The following is a 23002-nucleotide window of genomic DNA, read 5'->3' on the forward strand; positions in this document are numbered from 1 at the left end:
TACTGTGGGGGACAAAAAGTTTCATCATGTCACCTCTGGTTCTGTAACCAATTGCCTTAAAGCTGGTTACTGCCCCTTCTGCCACTGCAAACATGTTTTCCTTATTTACTCCATCAGCCATGATCTTATTGAATAGTGGAGCAGGCTTGAGGGAGTATGCGTCCTACTCCTGTTCTGATTTCCACCTCTGCTGTAAAGATGATAACTTCAGCTTCTCTAGTCTCTTCACATAACTGAAGTCCCATATTCCTGGTAAATCTTCTCTGCACCCTTTCTGAGGTTTTCACATTCTTCTGAAAGTGAGATCCAGTTATTGTTTTATGAAGGTTTATTATAACTTCCTGTGTTCCTCTATGAATGAAGTCAAGAATCTCAAATTTTTTTTTCACAACCTTCTCATCTTGTCACCTGTTATGGTGAAAGTTGGTAAATATCTATGATAGTGTCTTATGTAGTTATATAAGTTATAATAAACCTTTATAAAACAATAACTGGATCTCACTTTCAGAAGAATGTGAAAACCTCAAAGGGTGCGGAGAAGATGTACCAGGAATGTGGGACTTCAGTTATGTGAAGAGACTAGAGAAGCTGAAGTTGTTCTCTTTACACCAGAAGTGGAAATCAGAACAGGATATGTAATTATATCAATAAACTTTGTGTTTGTCAGAATCTTTGAATGTTGTAGGTGCTTATTTTAAGTTGCAACGTCATGTGTAGAATGGGTGAAATGATATAAATGACATAATATTGAAGTTTTTCCTTCTGGTCTATATTGGAAATGGTTCCTTGATCCAGTCAGAAACAAGTAACATATTTAAAGTGTTATCTACACTACCCTGAACTTTTCATTTCACGGTTTACTCTGCTTAATTCAAAATTTCTTAATTCGAATTACCTGTTACATAAAAATACATTGAGCACAGAAACAAGCTATTTGGTCCAACAGATCTCTGCAGGTGTTTATGTTTTATATAAGCCTCCTCCCATCTTACCTTATCTCAATCAATGTATCCTTCTGTTTCTTTCGGGGAATTTTAACCCTCAAAAATGGGTGGATATTGGTCAGGTGGGATGTTAAAATGTTAAAAAATCTGAATCCCAGCGCAAACGTGTCTCCAATCTTCCCATTCCCAGTTTTAAAGGAGGTGGGATGGGGCAGGCAACCAACCCACACCCAGGACATGTGTTGGCAATTTCAATATTATAGCAATGTTGTGTGGCTCATGTTGAACCATCATTTTAAATTTAACCCTGGTTGACTAAATTTTCAGGGTCTCAGGAAACCTGGTGGCTGAAGGTAGGTGAGGATCGCTGAGTCCAGGAGTTAAGTGCCTTTCCACTTACCTGCTGGATCCAGCTTACTTCATCAACCCTCTGCAATTGTACTCCAACTGTCACTGCCCCCTGGCCCTTCCAATCTCCCCCAACCAACCCTTTAGATTTCCTCCTTGACAGTTCTGATCTCCCCACTTGGCCTCTGATCTTCAAGTGACTCTACTGATCAACCCCCCAACACTTCCAATCTTCATGTTTCAATCTCCCCTGTCCACCTGACCCTTCTGATCTTCCCCTCCAACCCTTCTGATATCCTCCAATTTTTCTAATCTCCAGCATGACTCTTCCAATCTCAAGACCTCCTACCCCAAGACCTCCAACCTGCCTCCCGACTGTCCACTCCCTGAATGCTGCCGGGTGCCAAAGGCCTATACATCTGACAGCCTGGCTACGGCTGAGAAATGAAACAAAAAATGTCTTGTCATTAAAAATCATCAGGAGCTATTAGAAACCCATTCTTTCATGTTTCCAGACCTCAAAGCAACAATCCCACCCACCCAACCCTTCTCCCTCCGCGTTAATATCCAGCCTCTTCTCTCTCATGTATTTGTCTATTTTCCCCTTAAATGTTCCTATGCAACTCGCATTAACCACTCAAGTAGTTCCACAATAGAGAGTTCCTCGTTCTCACCACTCTCTTAAATAAAGAAGTTTCTCCTGAATTTGCTATTGGGTTTATTAGTGACTATCTTATATTTATGGCCCCTAGTTTTGTATGCCCCCACAAGTGGAAACATCTCTACGCCCACCCTATTTGCTTAAATAGGATTTTATTTTAGTGGTGCCATACCCTGGGGAATCAAGGTAAATCTGCAAGAAGTAAACCAACAGAAACGCATTTCTCCCCACATGTGTGAACATCAGCTGACCTCAGCTCTGATGTACCCCTGCAGCAAAAAAGGCTGTTCCCACTATGAGTAATGGCCACTTGGATGGAGGGAGAGAGGTTGCAGGTGTCTTTGGAACCATAATTAAGCAAGGAATGAACATCATGAAGAAAAGGGAAAAAAGGGTAAGGACAAATTAGACCATAAGACATAGGAGCAGAAATTAGGCCATTCGGCCCACCGAGTCTGCTCCGGCATTCAATCATGGCTGATAAGTTTCTCAACCCTATTCTCCTGCCTTCTTCCTGTAACCTTTGATCCCCTTACCAATCAAGAACCTATCTATCTCAGTCTTAAATACACTCAATGACCTAATGACCTGGCCTCCACAGCCTTCTGTGGCAATGAATTCCATAGATTCACCACTCTCTGGCTAAAGAAGTTTCTCCTCATCTCTGTTCTAAAAGGTCTTCCCTTTACTCTGAGGCTGTGCCATCAGGTCCTGGTCTCTCCTACTAATGGAAACATCTTCCCCACGTCCACTCTATCCAGGCCTTTCAATATTCTGTAAGTTTCAATCAGATCCCCCCTCATCCTTCTAAACTCCAACGAGTATAGACCCAGAGTCCTCAAACGTTCCTCATATGTTCAGCCTTTCATTCCTGGGATCATTCTCGTGAACCTCCTCTGGACCCTCTCCAGGGCCAGCACATCCTTCCTGAGATACAGGGCCCAAAATTGCTCACAATATTCTAAATGTGGTCTGACCAGAGTCTTATAAAGCCTCAGCAACACATTCCTGCTTTTATATTCTAGACCTCTCAAAATCAATGCCAACATTGCTTTTGCCTTCCTAACTACCGCGTCAAGCTGCAAGTTAACCTTAAGAGAATCCTGGACTAGGACTCCCAAGTCCCTTTGCACTCAGATTTCTGAATTCTCTCCCCATTTAGTAAATAGTCTATGCCTCTATTCTTCCTACCAAAGTGCATGGCCTCACACTTCCCCACATTGTATTCCATCTGCCACTTCTTTGCCCATTCTCCTAACCTGTCCAAATCCTTCTGCAGCCTCCCCGCCTCCTCAATACTACCTGTCCCTCCACCTATCTTTGTATCATCTGCAAACTTAGCCAGGATGCCCTCAGTTCTTTCATCTAGATCATTAATGTATAAAGTGAAAAGTTGTGGTCCCAACACTGACCCTTGCGGAACTCCACTAGTCACCGGCCGCCGTCCTGAGAAGGAATACTTAGCAATTCTGATGGCAACAAAACCCTGCTGCCCATGTCTGAACTCTCACTAAGTCCTGTTCAGCCTGTGCTCACTGAAGATCACCAGCTCCTGGTAGAGCAATACCTTGATTTTAAAATTCTCTTTATTTTAAAATCCCTCAATTGCCTTGCCCCTTCCTATCTCTATAATGCCCTCCAACACTACAATCCTCAGCAACCTCTGCAAACCTCCAGTTCTGACATTTTGTGCATCCCTGATTTTAATTGCTCCGCCATTGATAGCTATGCCTTTAGCTGTCTTTGCACTAAGCTCTGGAATTGTACATTAAACCTCCTTTCAAATGCTCCTTAAAACCTTCTTCTTCGACCAAACTTTTGGTCACCTGGCCTACTATCTCTTAATGCAACTTGGTGTTAAATTTCTTCTGATAACGCTCTTGTAAAGCATCATGGGATGCTTTACTACGTCAAAGGTGCTATATAAATACAGGTTGTTGTTGTGGTTGTCCTGGCCAACATTATCCCTCAATCAATACCTAAAACAAATCGTCCGGTCATTTATTTCATTGCTGATTGTGGTACCCTGCTGTGCACAAATTGGCTGCCAGATTTCCTATGTTAATACAGTGCCTATACTTCAAAAGTACTTCATTAGTTGTAACGCACTTAAGAATTTCCTGAGATCATGAAAGTTGGTGCATATGTGCAAGTTTGTTCTTTCCTTCATTTGATCTCTATTTTTTTCACTTTACATTTATGCCAGGTGTCACTAGTATTCACTTATTAAAGATGTTGCATTTAGCATGCACCTGAAGCATCGTGCCTTGAAATGGGGCACCTCCAAAGCGTCATCTCAAAAATGTCACACATTTATGGTGCAAAAAAATTAGATTGAGTTAAATTACCCACTAACTGGCAAAAGAACAATCAAATATTTAATTTGCTAAATATGATCAATCAAAATAATTTCTAGGCAGGCAGCAAAAATACCAACAAGGCATAAGTAACCAGATAAAACCAAGCACTAAAATTCCTCATATTTTTCAACGTATTATCCAGGAAACAGGAAATCGCATAAAACTGATCAATCAAATTGTTCAATGTTTTTGAAATTCATAAATTAAACATGTAGGCTCCTGAGGACTAGGATATTTATTTCTTGCAGCTAACATATATTCATTATATAACAAGGTGTTAAACTTTTATTTAAAAAGAGGATTAGTAATTACCTGATATTTTTTCTGAGCTGGGTGGCTTGATCTTTTCCAAACAGAAAATTTTTGAAAATTATAAGCACTTCACAACCTAAAATATTTCCTCAACAAATAGTCTTTAACTGACAGCAGGATGTGCCTACCTGGATTACTTTACCACAAGAAGTACATTGAAAGTGTTTAAAAATTTTGAAGTGTTTTAAATAGAGCAACCAAGTTAAACAAGCATATTAGCTGCCAAATGTCAGAATTATTATCCAGACAACAAAGATTACAAATTATAACACAAGAAACAAGAAAAGCTAAGATAGTCAACAGAAAAATAATTTCTATTTTCCCATCAACTGCCTACTGTTGAAAATCCCTCCAGTATGTTTTGTTCTAAAATCTGATTTCTTTTAAGAATCTGGAGCTTACACTTTGTTCATTTCTGAAGACTTCATGGGCGTCTTTTTCGATTGTTGGTAGGGGCGGAAATGGTTGTGGCACCATTTGAAAAGAGCATTATTGGAGGGAGGCACTGCATCCCAGTGCCTCCAGAACATGACACAATTTTCAAAGGGAGTGGGGGAACCTGCTCCCCTTCAGTTAAGAACCTATTAAGAAACATAAGAAATAGGAACAGGAGTAAGCCATTTGGCACCTCGAGCCTGCTCCGCCATTCAATATGATCATGGCTGATCTGTTTGTGTTTCGAATTCCATATTCCCATCTATCCCCGATAACCTTTGATTCCCTTGACTAACAAGAATCTATCTGTCTCTGCCTTAAAATTATTAAATGACCCCTCCTCCACCGCCTTCTGAGACGGAGAGTTCCAAAGTTGCAATGAGAGAAAATATTTCTACTAATCTCTGTCCTAAAAAGGCGACCCTTAATTTTAAAACAGTGCCCCCTGGTTCTGGACTCACCCACAAGAGGAAACAACCTTTCCACATCCATCTTGTCAAGACCGTTCAGGATCTTATATACTTCAATCAAATCACCCCTCACTCTTCTAAACTCCAATAGAAACAAGCCCAGTCTGTCTGACCTTTCCTCATAAGACAACCCGCTCATTCCAGGTATCAATCTAGTAAATCTCCTCTGAACCACCTCCAATGCATTTACGTCCTTCCTTAAATAAGGAGACCAAAACTGCACACAGTATTCAAGATGCAGTCTCGCCAATGCCCTGTATAACTGAAACATGACAACCTTACTTTTATCTTCAATCCCTCTCATAATAAAGAATAGCATTCTATTAGCCTTCTTAATTACTTGCTGTGCTTGCATGCTAACTTTTTGTGACTCGTACTAGAACACCTACATCCCTCTGCACCTCAGAATTATGCAGCCGTTCTCCATTGAAGTAATACTCTGGTTTTTTATTCTTCCTGCCAAAGTGAACAACTTCACATTTTCCCACATTAAACTCCAATTGCCAGATCTTTGCCCACTCACTCAAACTATTTATATCTGTCTACAGCCTCCTTATGTCCTCTTCACAACATACTTTCCTACCTCTCTTTGTGCCATCTGCAAAATTAGCTACCATGCCATCAGTTCCCTCATATAAGTCATTGATGTAACTTGTAAAAGGTTGAGGCCTCAGCACAGACTCCTGTGAGACTCCACTCGTCACATCCTACCAATCCGAAAAAGACCCATTTATGCATACTCTCTGTTTTCTGCCAGCCAGGCAATCTTATATCCATGCTAACATGTTACCACCTATACCATGAGCTTTTATTTCCTGTAATAATCTGCGATGTGGCACCTTATCAAATGCCTCCTAGAATTCCAAGTACAGTGTGTTTACAGGCTCTCCTTTAACCACAGTGCATGTTACTCCTTCAAAAAAACTCCAGTAAATTGGTTAAACATGATTTCCCTTTCACAAAACCATCCTGTCTCTTCCCAATTACCTTGAGCTTTTCTAAGTGCCCAGCTATAATCTCCTTAATAATCGATTCTAACAACTTCCCCCTGACATATGTCAAGCTAACTGGCCTATAGTTCCCTGTTTTCTGCCTCCCTCTCTCCTTGAATAGAGGGATTATATTTGCTACATTCCGGTTTGATGGAACCTTTCCAGAATCTAGCGAATTTTGGAAAATTAACACTAGCATATCGACTACCTCATTAGCCCCCTCTTTTAAGACCCTAGGATGTAGTCCATCAGGACCCAAAGACTTGTCAGCCCGCAGCTCCATCAGTTTGCTCAGTACCGTTACCCTAGTGATTTCAATTTGACCAAGTTCCTCTCTCCCTTTTATCTCCTGGTTTGCAGCTATTACTAGAATGTTTTTTGTATCCTCTATAGTGAACACAGAAGCAAAATATTTGTTCATGTCTTCCACCATATTCTTGTTATCTACCATCAACTCCCCACTGTCACTCTCTAGAGACTCACTCACTTTACTTATTCTTTCCCTTTTTAAATACCTGTAGGTTCTCTTGCTATCTGTTTTTACATTCCTAGCTAGCTTCCTCTCATACTCTAATTTATTTCTCCTGATTAACCTTTTAGTCATTTTCTGCCATTCTTTACATTCTGACCAATCATCTGCCCTACCACTCATCTTTGCACAGTTATATGCTTTTTTCTTAAGTTTGATGCTTTCGTTAACTTCTCTGGTTAACCATGGATGGTAGGTCCTCCCCTTAGAAATTTTCTTTATAGCAGAAATATACTTATTCTGAATATTCTGAAATATTCCTTTAAATGTCTGCCATTGCTTCTCTATTGTTCTATCCTTTAGCCTAGTATCCCAGTTCACTTCAGCTAGCTCAGCTTTCATCCCCACGTAGTTGCCCTTATTTAAGTTTAAGAATCTAGTCTTAGACCCCCTCTTCTCCCTTTCAAACTGGATGTAAAATTCAGTCATATTGTGGTCACTGCTATCTAGGGGTGCCTTTACTCTGGAGTCATTGATTCATCCTGTCACATTACACCATACCTAGTCTAATATAACCTGCTCTCTAGTTGGTTCCAGAACATGCTAAGAAACTATCTCAAAAGCATTCGAAGAACTCCTCATCCAGGCTACTACTGCCAATCTGATTTTTTCACTAGAGTCCTTTTTCAATCCACCACCTCTAAAGATAGGTTAATACAGTTGGAGACATGCTATGCATGCAGCAAGGTTCCTATGTTGTGAACTTCAAGCCATGCTTTTATTTAATTACATGTTGGATTAAAAAGATGCATTCTGAATTGTGAGGGACAAAAAAACCTTCTTGAATGAGTGTCCTGTGGTGCTGAACCTGCAAAATTTTTAAGGCCCTTCTTTAACTTAACACTGTTTCTGCAGGTCTTGTTTTTGTGTTGTGTATTCCACATTTATACACACATACATGAGATGCATCTCCTCAGAACATTTTATAAATTAAACAAGCAATGTAACATATCACATATAAAGTTTCACTTTTCACACAATGTCTATGCTCTTGTTGCATCTTTAGATCTCCATTGCATTGAAGTGAGCCACAAGGATCAGGAACAGTGTGACTATAAAGCAAAGGAATAGTATATTTCCCTCCCTTCCAGGTAAAATTGCAACTTCCACTCAACCGAGCCTCTCACTATCAATTCTTGCATTCAGTCCAGGCTTTTATCTGTTTTCCAAACTGTGGTCAAGAGGCCCAATTTCCTACTGACTGCTACTTTATTGATAACTTCCTGCAGTCTTTCTTCCTCACTATCAACCACATGACAATTTTTGTATCATCAGCAAAGTTCTCTATCAGGGCCCCTACATTTAAGTCCAAATCGTTGATATACACCACAAACAGCCAGGAATCTATGACTAAACCCAGGAGAATCCCACTGGAAATAGTTTTCCAGTCACAAAACCACCTGTCAACCATTACCCCTTGGTTCCTAGCACTGAGTCAATTTTAGATTTAACTTGCCACTTGCCCTTGGATCCCATAGGCTCTTATTTTTCTGACCAGTCTGCCATGTGGGACTTTATCAAATGCCTTGCTAAAATCCATGTAGACTACATCAAACACATGCATATACAGATGTAAGACACACTCAGTACTACCTGACTCCCCAAAACCTGTCCACCATCTGCAAGGCACAAGTCAGTAGTGTTATGGAATATTCTGCACTTGCCTGGGTAAGTGCAGCTCCAACAACACTCAAGAAGCGTGACACCATCCAGGACAAAACAACCCGCTTGATCAGCACCTCATCTACTACTTAAATATTCACTCCCTTCACCACTGCTATACAATGGCAGCAGTGTGTACCATATACAAGATGCACTGCAGCAACTCGGCAAGCCTCTTTCGACAGCATGCCAAACCCATGACCTCTACGACATAGAAGGACAAGGGCAGCGGATACATGAGAACAGCACCACCTCCAAGCCACACAACATATTGACATCGCCAATCCCTCACTGTCGCTGGGTGAAAATGCTGGAACGCCCTCCAGCACTGTTGGTGTACTTATACCACACGACTGCAGCGGTTCACCATCATCTTCTCAAGGGAAATTAGGAATGAGCAACAAATGCTGGCCTGGCCAGCAATGCCCACACTTCATGAAATAATTTTTAAAAACTAGTAAATAGCTTATTTAACATCAAACACTTTTTTAAAAATCATTCAACCTATCCATAAAATTGCACATGTTACTGCCAAAAGTCCATCCTTAACTTTCCTTGAGTATTTTCACATATATCAAATTTACAACCCAAAAGTCAAATAGAATTAATTCAGTAATTGGTTGTAAAAATACCTGCCATTTCAACTTGGAAAGCATTGTTTGCAACACAGTTCTTAATAGGAGGTTACATGAATTGTACTCGTTGCACCTTAGCCACATCCCCTACAGCTTACCTTAAGGTTAGATAGTATGAAGTCAAACAGCTTTGCGCAAAATTTAAAGTTGCACTGGCATAAATTTGATATCCCCTTCACATTTCCATTGCACACCTGGAATTTGTTCCAATTTTCTTCCTAAATAATTATTTCAGATAATTCATTTCAATTTCATACTATTTTTGTTGTTAGTCTGTTTTAATTAATCATTAGCGTTATCTTCTTGAGTTCTCTGCCCAAAGGCAGGTCCCACCCACAGCACAACAGCCTGCACCATGGGTAGCACAAGAGGCAGGTCCCAAGACCATGCTATGATGTTGGCATCAATCAGTTGCACAACAACCATCTAGCCAACTGAGCCAATTGGGTCCCCAAGCGTCTGAGTGACAGTGGCAACAGACACTTTACATGCATGGTGAAACCTGAAGCTATGAATAGTGGTGGTAGAGGCTCCAATTTCTTTCTATTACATGGCCAGGAACCGTTCTCAATCTCACTGTCTGCCAATCTCAATGTTAAGTAGTATGTCATAAATGATCAGTTGTTCTTTTTTACTAACAGGCAGCTTGATGTTCATTCTTGATCATGCACAACTTAGAACTATCAGAAAGCAAAGCATGATTTTCTTTAAAAAATTTAAAAAATAAAGTTCAGGATTAAGATCATCAGGTTTTAAGTTACAGCCCAAAAGAAACATGAGAGAAGCAGATTTGTTGTTGACATACAGCATGTTGGAATGATTTAAAAGTTGTTCCTCAACCTGTTTGACCACATTTTGAACATACTTTCCTTGGCCATCAAGTCCTAGGCCAGAATTTTTTGCTCAGCTGCAGGTGTGTGCCTGACACGCTCCAGCGTAAAATAACGTGTGATGATGTCGGGTGAGCATCCCGACGTCGTCACACATTCATGCGATATTTTGCTCGGTGGGCGTGAGCAGGAATCGGAGCCATGCCTGCCATTAATTACGAGGTCAGTTAAGGCCATTAAAAAGGCAATTAAGCTGTACTATATGTTGCCCGTGGGATTTCGCGCTCGTCACATGGGCAAAACGGGCAAGCGGATAGTCGACAATTTCAAAAACCTCATCCAAGGGCAGGATAAAAAGGGTCAGCAGCAATGCCAGTGTGAGTAGTGAGGAGTTTTGGAGATAGTTTGTTGTTGGTTGCTTATTGATATGGCAGCTTCTTCTCTGTTCGGGGCTTCATTCTTAGCATTTCCAGGTTTCATTTCAGGACTTATTGGTATCTGCAAGGCCCCCGGAGGACTCAAGCCATATAGACCCTTCCATGTATAAGACAGCCTTCCGTTACCCTGTTAATGGAGATTGGGGTCTCCGCTGGTGGCACCTCCTCTGAGGAGGAAGAGAGGGGAAGAAGAGAAAGGAGGCCAGGTGTCCCAATGCAGCCTCCAAGGAGGGACATGTGGGAGGAGAGGCGCAGGCACTAGGGGTACAGATCCAGCAGTATGTCCAAGGCAGAAGGGGCTGCAGAAGATGCCACTATCCTGCTGCCAATGTTTACAGGTGATAATGCAGCTACCTCAATATGTCTGGGGCGCAATGCCAAAGGAGGTCTGCCTCTCAAGGGAGACCATGACCTCCATCTATCAGATAATTGGGGCTGAGATCAGCTCCGACTATGTGGGCGGACACCCCATGCCAGTGGCTCTGAAGATCACAATAGCCCTCAACTTCTATGCTTCTGGCTCTTTCCAGGGGTCAGTGGGGGATCTGTGCAGAGTCTGCCAATCAGCTGTCCACAGTTGTGTCAAGCTGGTGACAGAAGCTCTGTTCAGGCAGGTACAGACCTTTATTCTTTACCATACAGACGAGGCCAGCCAAGCTGAGCGAGCCAGAGGCCCTGCAGCGATTGCTGAGTTCCCCCACATTCAGGGTGCCATTGACTGCACACATGGCCATCAAGGCGCCAGTGGGTCAGCTGGATGCTTTCATCAATAGGAAGGGATTCCGCTCCATGAATGTGCAGATAGTGTGTGAACACGGGATGCAGATTCTTCAAGCCTGTGCAAGGTACCCTGGCAGCTCCCATGACACGTACATCCTGAGACACTCCCAGGTGCCTAGGCTCTTCAGTGCTTCAGCCCAACTGGATGGATGGCTGCTGGGTGACAAGGGCTATCCATTGAAGAGGTGGCTCATGACGCCTCTCCGCCATTAGAGACTGCAATTGGAGACAGCCTGCTGACTCTGCTGTCTTGTTGGCCTTGATGACCTTAGCGTTTGTCCTCTGGCCAGTGGAGCCTGTGCTGGCCTCACCTGGGAGGGAGTGGCCAGTGCCACAGCTGGCATCTCCCCAGTCATTGCAGCCTCACCAGATGCCATGGTCACTGGCAGAGGGGTGGAGGAGCTGCTGCCGTCATCCAGAGCGCCCTGAGAGGAGCCCGCAGAGACGACGAGCAGCTCATGCACCAATATGAGGTCACTCTGGACATCCCTGCTCACCATTGATGGACAGGCACCTAGCTGGGATACCGGGTGCCTCATCCATCTTCCACACTGCACTGACCTCCTGAGGTCATTGCCTGTTGAGGGCTTGCTGGTCTGAGTGCAACCCCAGGAAACCCTCATCCTGCTCCTGGAGCTGCCTCTCCATTGAAGTTGCCACTCTCTCAATGGAGGAGGCAGTGTGCTCGGCCGTGAGGGTCAATGCAGTGTTCATGCTCCACATGGACTCCTCCACAATGGAGGCCATGGCACGCATACCCTCATGGATCTCCACCAGATCCTCCTGCACATCTCGCTGGATATCCAGCATCTGTCGCCTAATTGATGACTCCAGAGGCTCATCATCTGCCTGTGACAGAGCATCATCCTGGTCCCCAGCAGTCGTCCGACTGCTGGCATCCTGGGCACACTCTGCCTCTGCCTGCACCTCAAGTGAGTGTGAAATGCCCTCGCCAATGTGCACCCGACATTCCAGCCTATCTAACGCTGGTATCTGCACTGGTGCCTGGTTCAGAGAGTGGGTGTGACGCAGGTGCAAATGAAGCCTGGTGGTTCTCCGGCATCAAGGGTAGCCCTTCAGGGTCCAGAGAGTGACTGCGTGCTGGTGAATCTAAAAGGGAGAACAAGGACATGTCATTAGTTAAAGCCAACACGCTGTCACTGTGCATGCCAGGCACCTGGTGAGTCAATGGAGATCTGCATCATGGTGCCCTCATCTTTCAATGAAGAGACTACATTAAAATGGTTGCACATTCTGAAACTCTCACCTGTATGCACTGTGTTCTTACATTCATCTGGCACCCCCTCCTCTCCACGCCTGGTTGCACGTGGAGCATATTGGCTCTCCAGCTCAAGGGCATCCTGCTTGAACCTGGTGAGCAGCAGCAGGTGGGGTGGGCCTCCACCTGTCCGTGACCTCTCCAGTTGGGTATGGTTTGTCTTCTCCTGAAAGAACAGCAGAGTTTTGATTAGCTCCACCCTCTACCTGCAGCACCATTGCAGCCTGGCCAACTCCAGCTGAGGACCACCTCACAGCACACATCCGAGTCGTGGCCCTCAAGTTGCAAGGCATGCAGTCCAAGCAGCCAGGGTGCATCCCCTTGTCCAGCTCTGATGTCACTGACAATTGGCACTCAGACTCTAGCCCCCCTGAGGTCTGGTCATTGAATCTCTTCTGGCACTGCACCCATGTGCGCCGCACCATGTCATGACTGCTAACCAGCATTACAACCTTCTCCCATGCTTTCTTTGTGAGGTGCAGTGGCCTCCTCCTCCCATCTCTGGGCACAAGGGTATCCCTCCTGGCAGCCACCTCCTCCAGGAGGACTGCGAGGCATTCATCCGAAAAACGGGAGGCTGAGTGCTCACCTGACCTCCCCTCCCGCCTGATGTGTCCCGCCGCACTCAACCCCATAACTTGAAAGTTGAAGACGGAAAAGAGACATTCTTCCATGATAGCCTTCTAGGGCTGCCTGGACCATTTTTAAACCGGCCGCTGGGTAGCCATTGGACCCAGCGTCCGATAGACGCCCACCCCCGCCCACCCGTTCCCGACAGTGAGGAGCTGCGTTTCATGCTGGGTGGGCCTTAATTGGTTCACCAGCACGAAATCGCAGTCGGGGGCCGATCGTGGGTGGCAGGCCATTTCCCAGCCGCTCCTGGGCTGACCAACTGTGTCCACCTGCCGACCTCAAAATTCTAGCCTTGGAGTGGGAATTGAACCTGGAGCTCCTGACTCAGGAGCAGGAATGCTACCCATTACGCCATAAGACCTCCATAATCATTAGCATATTGAATTGTATTTTCAAACTTGCATACTTGTCATAGCGCCATTTTTAAAAGTTGCTAAGTGGATGATGAACTATTGACTGCTCCAGCCTTCAAAACAAATCCCAGATCAATGATACCTGCACATGTATAAAATAGATCTTAAATAAAACAGTTTTGGAACAAAATAGGGCAATATAATAGGAAACAAGGTAAAATACAGGATATAAATGCACTTATTTCAATGGGATAAAAATTGGGTATGTGTGTAATGGTGGGCAATTGCTCTGCTAGATAACTGCTCAGGCAGTGGAGATAAAAAATTACCACTGTTGGCTATCTACCAGATGCTGTGCACAAAGTGACTGGTTTGGTCAGGTGAATTTTTAAATTTGTTCAGTTTGGAATACTGTAGCAGTGCCTTCATTTTGAACTCAGCTGCTCTGTTCCTTTTTGTATTCTCTCCCGTATGTATTTGGTAAAGGGATTGGCTTTGATTTCATCCTTTGCTTTCATACAAATTGCAGAGTAAGAGGGATGGTTTTTTTATATTTAGAGCTGAGTGGAGTCTATTTAACCACATAATGATGCCATCATGTATTCCACCACTAAAAACGCAATTTGACTTTACCACTACCATATATTAGGCCTTCCTTAATCATGACACTAAATGTTATGTTAAGAAAATCTCTGTCACTGCTCATTCATTGGGTGAGACATCAAACCAAAATCTCATCTGCTTTATCTAGTAGTTCACATAGTTGGGAATGATCCCTGGACAGTATTCAAAGAAAAGCAGGGAATTCTTGGTGTCTAGGCCAACATTTCTGTCTCAGTTACTACCACCTAGAATTAACTTGATTTAATCTTAAGGTTTTTTTGTGGGATATTGAGCGGTGCAGAATGTTTTTTGCATTTGCACAGTAACAATCATTGGACTTCAAGATATGATTATTTTTGTGAAAGCAAAATGCTGCAGATGCTGAAAATCTGAAATAAAACAGAATGAAGGGTCATCAGCCTGAAACATCAACTCTGTTTCTCTCCACAGATGCTGCCTGAACTGCTGAGTATTCCCAGAATTTTCTGTTCTTAATTCTATTTGTAAACTGTTTTGGGAAGTTTTGACATGACTGCAATATATATTATCATCTAACCACTTATTATTTGACGTGTTCTTTTGCAGACGATGCCATCAAATTGATCTCTCGATACTAACAATTTATATGGTTCTCCCAAAGTTGGGAAAACAAAACAACAGCCATATAGTGTAATGGATTACTAACATCTTTCTTCCTTGACCGATGTAAAGAAAACCTACCATGTCTGCAGGATGTGAAATACGTTTGACCAGACTAAACCCAGATCTTGAAATGTGTGAGAGATTTTCAGCTGCTTTAAAGCGCACATTGGCTCCCAAGAATGCATTGTCTTGATTTTAAAAATCTCATACTTGCTTTCAAGTCCTTCCATGGCCTCTCCCCTACTTTATCGGTAATCTCCTTCAGCCCCACATCTCTCTGAGATATCTGCACTTCTCTAATTCTGGCCTCTTGCGCATCCCCGATTTTAATCGCTCCACCATTGGTGGCCATGTCTTCAGCTGCCAAGGCCCTAAGCTCTGGAATTTCATCTCAACACCTCTGTCCCTCTCTACTTTGATTTCCTCCTTTAAGATACTCCTTCTACCTACCTTTTTGAATAAGCTTTTGGTCATCTAACTCCTAAGTGGCTCAGTGTCATCTGTTGTTTCATAATGCTTCTGTGAAACATCTTGGGATGTTTTACTACATTAAAATCCCATTGACTTGCTAAATAAATATTGTCTCTAATTCTTTTGCCAATCACCTTAAATTGGTATCCTCTGGTTCTCAACCCTACTGCCAATGGGAACTGTTTCTCCTTATCAGCTCTATCCAGACCCCTCAGGATTTTGAACACCTCTATCAAATCTACTCTTAACCTTTCCTCCTCCAAGAAGAACAGTCCCAACTTCTCCAATCTATCCACGTAACTGGTGTCTCTCATCCCTGGAACTGCTGACCTTTTTTTGCATCCTTTCCAATGCTTTCACACCATTCCTACAGTGCGCTACCCAGAACACAATATTCCAGTTGTGGTCAAATCAGTGTTTTGTAAAGGTTCACCTTAACTTCCTTGCTTTTGTACTTCATGCCTTGAACTATAAAGCCCAGGATCTCATATATCTTAATAACTGCTTTCTCAACATGCCCTGCCACCTTCAATGATTTGTGCCCCCAAGTCCCATGCTCCTGCATCTGCTTTAAGAGTTGTACCTTTTATTTTATATTGCATTTTCTCATTATTCCCACTAAAATGTATCAGATCACACTTTTCTGAATTAAATTTCATTTACCATATATCCACCCATTCCACCAGCCTGTCCTCTTGAAGTCTATCACTAACCTTCTCACATTTCAGAATACCGCCAAGTTTTGACTCATCTGCAAAGTTTGAAATGATGTGCCTTGCACACCTAAGTCTGGATAATTAGTATAGAACCTGTAGTAATTATAGTTTTGGGAAATGTAGGACTGAAGCTTTAAGAACAATTCTGTTTCGTAAGATCACATGATCTGTATAAACCAATGTGTTACCACAGGGAACCTCTACAGAGAGAGTTCTTCTTTAGTTATAGAGTTTGATGCACACGTGTAGTTGCTACTGCTGTCTTGTTAATAAAGTTAAAAGTTTCCACTAAAAAAAGTTGTCTGAAGATCAACTCTATAACAAACTGGTGACAAGGATAAATCAGCTTCGGTGCTGTCCCTCACCCAGCAATTTTGAGTATCTAAGTTTGTTTAAAAAAAAAAGATACACTCATCCAAATGGCACATTTGGCAGAATAGATCCCTTTGAACCAGCCACAGATGATTGGTCTCAGTATATAGAACGTCGTGAGTTCTTCTTTCAAGCAAACAAAATCACAGGAGAGGAAAGGAGGAGAGTGATTTTCCTGAGTATTTGTGGGAGCAAAACCTACAGTTTAATTTGAAGCTTGACAGCCCCATTGCCCCAGATTAGAAGGCTTTCAATGAATTAGTAGACCTCGTTAAGGGCCATTTTCAACCCAAGCCCTCAGTCACAATGCAGAGGTTCAGGTTCAATTCTCGGATTAGAGCCCTGGGGGAGACAATTACTACCAACATGGTGAAATTAAAACAACTAATAGAATATTGTGATTTCAATGAAACCCTGAATGACATGCTGAGAGATCGTTTAGTATGTGGTGTGCAGGAAGACACTATTCAGCGAAGATTGCTGGCTGAAGTGAATCTTGGGGCAGCATTTTACGCTCGGCGTGCGGGCACATGCCCGACATGCCCAAGCATAAAATGACACGCGATGAGGTCGGGCCCGATGTCATCGTGCTTTCGTGCAATATTTCATTCCGCAGGCAAGTGCTGGAGTCGGCTGCACGCCCGCCAATAATTAAAAGGCCTATTAAGGCCATTAACAAGCTAACTAAATTCAAATTTGTGCTGCCTGTCCAACCTTATGGTTGGTGGGCAGGCGAAAAGGCCAAGTGGCCTTTACAATTTTTAGGAAACCTCATCCACTTTGAATTAATAACATGTCCCAGCTCATGTGACAAGGTCACATGAGGGGACATGTTTTATTAAATTTTCACTGTCTTTATTAATTTTTTTAAAGAAAGCTTCAATCTCCCTGAGGCAGCTCCTTGCCTCAGAGAGATTGAAGTGTTCTTTCTTGCTCATGCGTGAACTGCACGCTAGGCCCGGCTCGCCCTCCTCTCCTCGCTCGCACAGGCAGCGCTCAGCGCTGCTGCTCGCGATCCAGGCAGGGCAGCGTGAAATTGCAGTGCGGAGCCGATCGCTGGTAGTGATCGGCTTCCCAACCACCCCTGCCCGCCCCCGCCGAGCACCCCCGCCAGGGGTCAAAATCCTGCCCTTGATTTTAAGAAAGCATTAGAAATAGTAATGGCAATGGAAAGCGCAATAAGGGATTCACAAGCAATTCAAGGGGTGCAAAACGGTGCCGTTCTCCTGGTCGGTTGGGAACAGTCAGCTGAAAATGGCGTGAATAGCCAGGACTCAGCTGCAAAACAGGAAACACGCCTCTCAACCAAAAAATGAGAGGAAACGGCTTAGCAATTAATCGAAAAATGACTTTCATTGACGTGGGAACACAGCCTTCTAGCGATTTGCCATTTGAAAAAGTAGAATGTTATTTTTGTCACAGAAGTAGAACATAATGAGACAGTGCAAAGCGAGATTTAAATAGGCCTCCAAACAACAAACAAAGTCCAATTAAGTCTGTAGTATAGAAGAGCCAGAAACAACTAAATCTGACATTTATTCATTACTTAAATGAAAGTTGGGAAGACAGAGCCAATATTTGTTACAGTGCAAGTGAATGGTAAACCATTAAAAATGGAAGTAGACACAGGAGCTTCTACCACTGTAATCGGAGAACACACTTTCAGATATATAAATAAAGGTGATCAACAATTAAATTTGGAACAAACATCTGCCAAGTTGAAAATGTACACAGGCGAAGAAATCCAAGTAAAAGGTATCGCCATGGCAACTGTTCGTTATAGATGCCAGATTAGAGAGAGTTCTTCTTTAGTCATGGAGTTTGATGCATATGAGTAGTTGCTGCTGCTGTCCTGTTAATAAAGTTAAATATTTCCACTAAAAAAAGTTGCCTGAAGGTGAACTCTGTAACAGAATCTTAGTGTGTTTTAGAATCCAGTAATGTAACCCTTATTATCTTCTTATCTGAAATTTCCACAAGTTCTGATAGACGATCATCAGAACCCCAAAGAAATAATGTAAAGGGCTAAAAATAGCTGCTGGTGCCATTTCTTCAGGTCTTCTGCCAATCGCCTGTAAAGTTAGGAAGTGATACTGAAATCCAGATCCTCTATTTTTATACACTGTTGAATTTTAATGTTCACTTACGTCAATGAAAAGTTACCATTTCAAGTATTAGCTAATCAATTTTAAGTAGACAATTGTTTTTTAGAAGTATTACATTTATATAGAATTTTGCCCTAAAACAACTTAAAGGGCTTCACACAGAAAAATGGTCCATAAATTGCTGAAAAGTAATGCGAGCTCACGCACCGAACATTGTTAGCTTGTCAAAAAAAGAAACCCAGCAATATGTAAAGAAGGAGATACACCATGAGCTCTAATTCACCTTTGACCTCACAAAAATTGAAAAATTAGAACATTTTTGTCTATCTTCCCACTGGCAATCATTGAATGTCAGGTAATTACCAGATTTATACTATAAATGTAAATGATCTTTTCTGCAGTCTTTAAGGCTAGTAACTCATGAAATAATGACCCTGTCCAAGGTGTGATTTATGGTCCCCCACACTGCCTCAGGACACCTGACAAAAGGAAGGACAGGCATGATTAAGTCTAACAGTGGAACTTTATTCAGTGCAATAGCTTAAACAGAAATTGAGGTATTCAGACAATTTAGAAGTAATGCCAGATTTCTCCTTTGACAGCAGTTCTGAATAGAATGGAAGAAAGGAAGACAGAGAGGAAGTCTGGAGGAAGAAAGGGAGGAATAGAAAGGAGGGAAAGCCTGAAGGAAAGCAGGAAGAAAGGAAAGAAGGAAGGAAGGGATGAATGAACTGGACACGTCAAAGCACCTGAGAGCCAATGAAGCATGTGTTGAAATGTAGTCACTGTTGTAATGTAGGAAACACAGCAGCCAACTTGCCCACAAACAGCAATGTAATAACGATCAGATAATCTGTTTCTTGTGTCGTTGATTGAGAGCTAAGTTTTGGCCAGGAAAATGGAGATAACTCCCCTGCTCTTCTTCAACATAGTGTCATAGGATCTTTTACATCCACCCAAGCAAACTGATGGGGCCTGGTTTAACATCCTGATTTAGCATCTCATCTGAAAGACAGCACGTCTGACAGTACAGTAATCGTTCAGCATTGCATCCGAGTATCAGCCTTGATTTTTGTATTCAAGCCCTGGAATGGAATCTGAACCTTGAGACTCAGAGGTGAGAGTGCTACCAACTGAGTCACTGAAATTAAAATTAATATCAAAATATTTAAACGTTTCAAAAGATTTGAGTAAAAAATTAAAGTAACTATCAATTACAAACAACAATAAGACAATGCCAACAATAGAACCACAATAATTGAAACAAATCTATTGTGCCCTCACAGGCTTTCCTGAGGATTAACTGTGAATAAGAACATGGCGGAGATGATGCATTCTGCATGAGAGAGCACACTGTTCCCTCTTACAATACACACCTTCACCCACACAAACCCTTGTGCAATGGGCATGGCCTCTATAGTCTGTTTGTTAGGATCGGAAGTTGGGAACTAGGTTCCTGATGCTGCTGCAAGGGGACCAGCGAAGCCATTGGTTTGCAACTTCTGGAGGCTGCCAGAACCATGTTAATTTGCCGTATCACATATGTATTATCTTCACATTCAACACACAGCATGGATATAGGCAATTCAGCTGAACTGGTGTATACCAGATCTCACATGCTGCACGAGCATCTAAGGAACATTGGAATAGGAATAGATCATTTAGCCCCTTGTGCCTGTTCCACTGTCATTCAATGTAATCATAGCTGATCTGCAACCTAACTCCATGGCCAGAATTTTGACATCAGCGTGCGGGGGTGGGCCCGACACGCCGACGCATAAAATGACACACAGTGATGTTGGGCGTGGGTCCCGACATCATCGCGCGTCATTTAGATCTTTCTTTCGGTGGGCTCACACTGGAGTCGGCTGCGCACCTGCCGAACTGTCAAAGGCCTGTCAAGGCCATCTAAAAACCAATTAAAGTAATTATAAATGCTGCCCATATAACCTTAAGGTTAACGAGCAGGTAAAGAGCCCAAGCGGCCTTCGCGTTTTTCAGAAAACCTCATCCACAGGTGGGATGAGGTTTCCTGAAGGTTTTATTAAATAAATACATATTTTTTGCACAATTCATAAACATGTCCCAGCTCATATGACATCATTACATGAGGGGACATGTGTAATTAATTTTTATGTTTCTTTATTCAAAAATTTCAATATGTACTTAATCTCCCTGAGGCAGCTCCGTGCCTCAGGGAGATTTCTGCGCTCTTTCGTGCACATGCGCAAAAGAGCGCAGGCTCCAACTCTCCCTCTTCCCCCCCCGCCCACACAGGTAGCGCTGAGCGCTACTGGCCATGTGTCACACTGGGCGGGCCTTAATTGGCCCGCCCACTTAAAATGGCGGCGGGCAGCAATCAGCTCCGCGCCCGCACCCGACCAGCCCGCCCAACATTGGGAAAATTCTCCTCTATATATCTCCATTTTGCCAAATGTCTCTTAATCCATTTGCCTAACTAAAATCTATCAATTTCAGTTTTAAAATTAACAATTAATCTAGCACCAGTGTCCAGTTGCGAAAGAGAGTTCCAATCATCTACAACCCTTTTGTACGAAGAAGTGTTTCTTAATTTTACTCCTGAAAGGTCAGGCTTTAATTTTCAGACTCTGTCGCTAGCTCTAGACTTTTCAAACAGTGCAAATAGTTCCTCGCTATGTACTCTCTCTTTCACAACATGTCATGAGTTCTTTACCATCTGCTGGAACAAGCAAGATATTTGTTTGACGGCATTTCAAAAGGGTGAGACTGTCAATATGCAGCAATATGCAATACTCTCAGTAGTTTACCATGTTTAAATCTTCAAATGAGTGTTGAACTCACTACATGCTGACTCAAAGATGAGAGTATGGCCATCTGAGCAAGCCAACACTGACTGTTAACAAAATGATTTAATCAGGAGGAGTAGCAATGCATGATCCTAAAGATGAAAGAGATATGTACACTGTGAAGGACTAAGACCTCACCCTGTATATATCTTTTATAAAATATATAGAGATATGCTCGTTGCTATCTCTAAATATTTCAAACTGGACAAAGACCTAAAATGGCTGAATCTTTATCTGTTTGGGACCCCAAACAAAACAAGCTACCTGGCAGTATCAGGGAAACTCACACGCTATTATCCCTGAACAGCCACTAACTGTGGGCTGCACAGACAAAATTCAGAGAGCTATACAAAGGCCACCTGTAGTTCATAACCCAGGCTAGCCAACAGGAGTCTGCTCATCTGCTAAGACAAAGAGCCCCACAACCTTCCTTTCAATTCTTAATGGCTGAGACTTTTAACAATCTCGGGGACCCAGATGAAGGATACATGTCCTTTGTCAAAGACAATGTGGAGGGGTGGGAGTCATGTGACATGAGCTTCTGGCTTATGAAACTAGTAATATATTGCCTTGCTAAAATGCAAAGCTTCAGTCTGCTTTTTTTTTCATTTGACTAGCACCCTCACAGAAAAGGAGCTCTGGCCTAGGTTGGACACCTGGCCCCATCTACATTGCTTCTGCTGGAAATTCTGTACTATTGCCTACAAGATGGATTCATCTCTAACATGCCTTTCTCATTGTGTGAAGTCAAAACCACCGGAAGGGTGAATTATCCAGCATTAATTTTCAGCTCACTGACCTCCATGATGGAATACTTCATTGGACTTCGGTTCTGGATTCTGGCACCCACCTGAAACAATGTTTCTTTTCTCTGTGGTCTTTGCACTATAAATCTTTCTTTCCTCTATCTTTAACTGTATGAATGCAAAGGAGGCAACGTTGCGACCATCCTCTTGCATTTTGAGTATGTGTAAATAAACTAACCCTTTAAGTTCATCCTAGTTTGGGTTTGCTGTGGGGTTATTAATAGAAAATTAGATCTCATCCAAAACTGAGGGGTTGAGGAATACACCACCGCTTATAAAGAGGGAAACAAATCAAAACACCTTTCTGTTTATGGACAGGTGGTAAGAGGAGAAATTACTGCTGTTTAAGTTAACCCCCTCCTGTCAATAACACTTCCAGAATCTTGACAAATATTTTAAACACTGGGATAAGGAAAAGACCCACCTGTATTTTAATATTAATATTTCACATGAATCTTTTAATTTGTAATGCTTCAGTTCGATAATACAAAGGATTAAAAATTAGTGCAGGTAATTTTGACTTTGGACCGTAGTATAAAATGAGCATTATCAGATGGACTGTCCATTTTACATGACTCCCAATTTTCAAAAATTGTGCAAGCTGTACAACATGCAGTCGATCCTCTATCACCTATTTTACACAACTGTCCAAGATCAAAACTGCCCTCAGAGCCTTTAAGCAAATTGAAAATTGTGTTTGGTTCTATGCTTGAGAAGTTGCCTTCATCCAACTCCATATACTTAAGTCAATAAGTAGTTTTGGCAGAACAATCACAGATAGCCAAACCACATAGACAGC

Source organism: Cetorhinus maximus, chromosome 1, assembly GCF_964194155.1.
Source record: "Cetorhinus maximus chromosome 1, sCetMax3.hap1.1, whole genome shotgun sequence".
In the NCBI taxonomy this organism is placed as follows: Eukaryota; Metazoa; Chordata; class Chondrichthyes; order Lamniformes; family Cetorhinidae; genus Cetorhinus; species Cetorhinus maximus.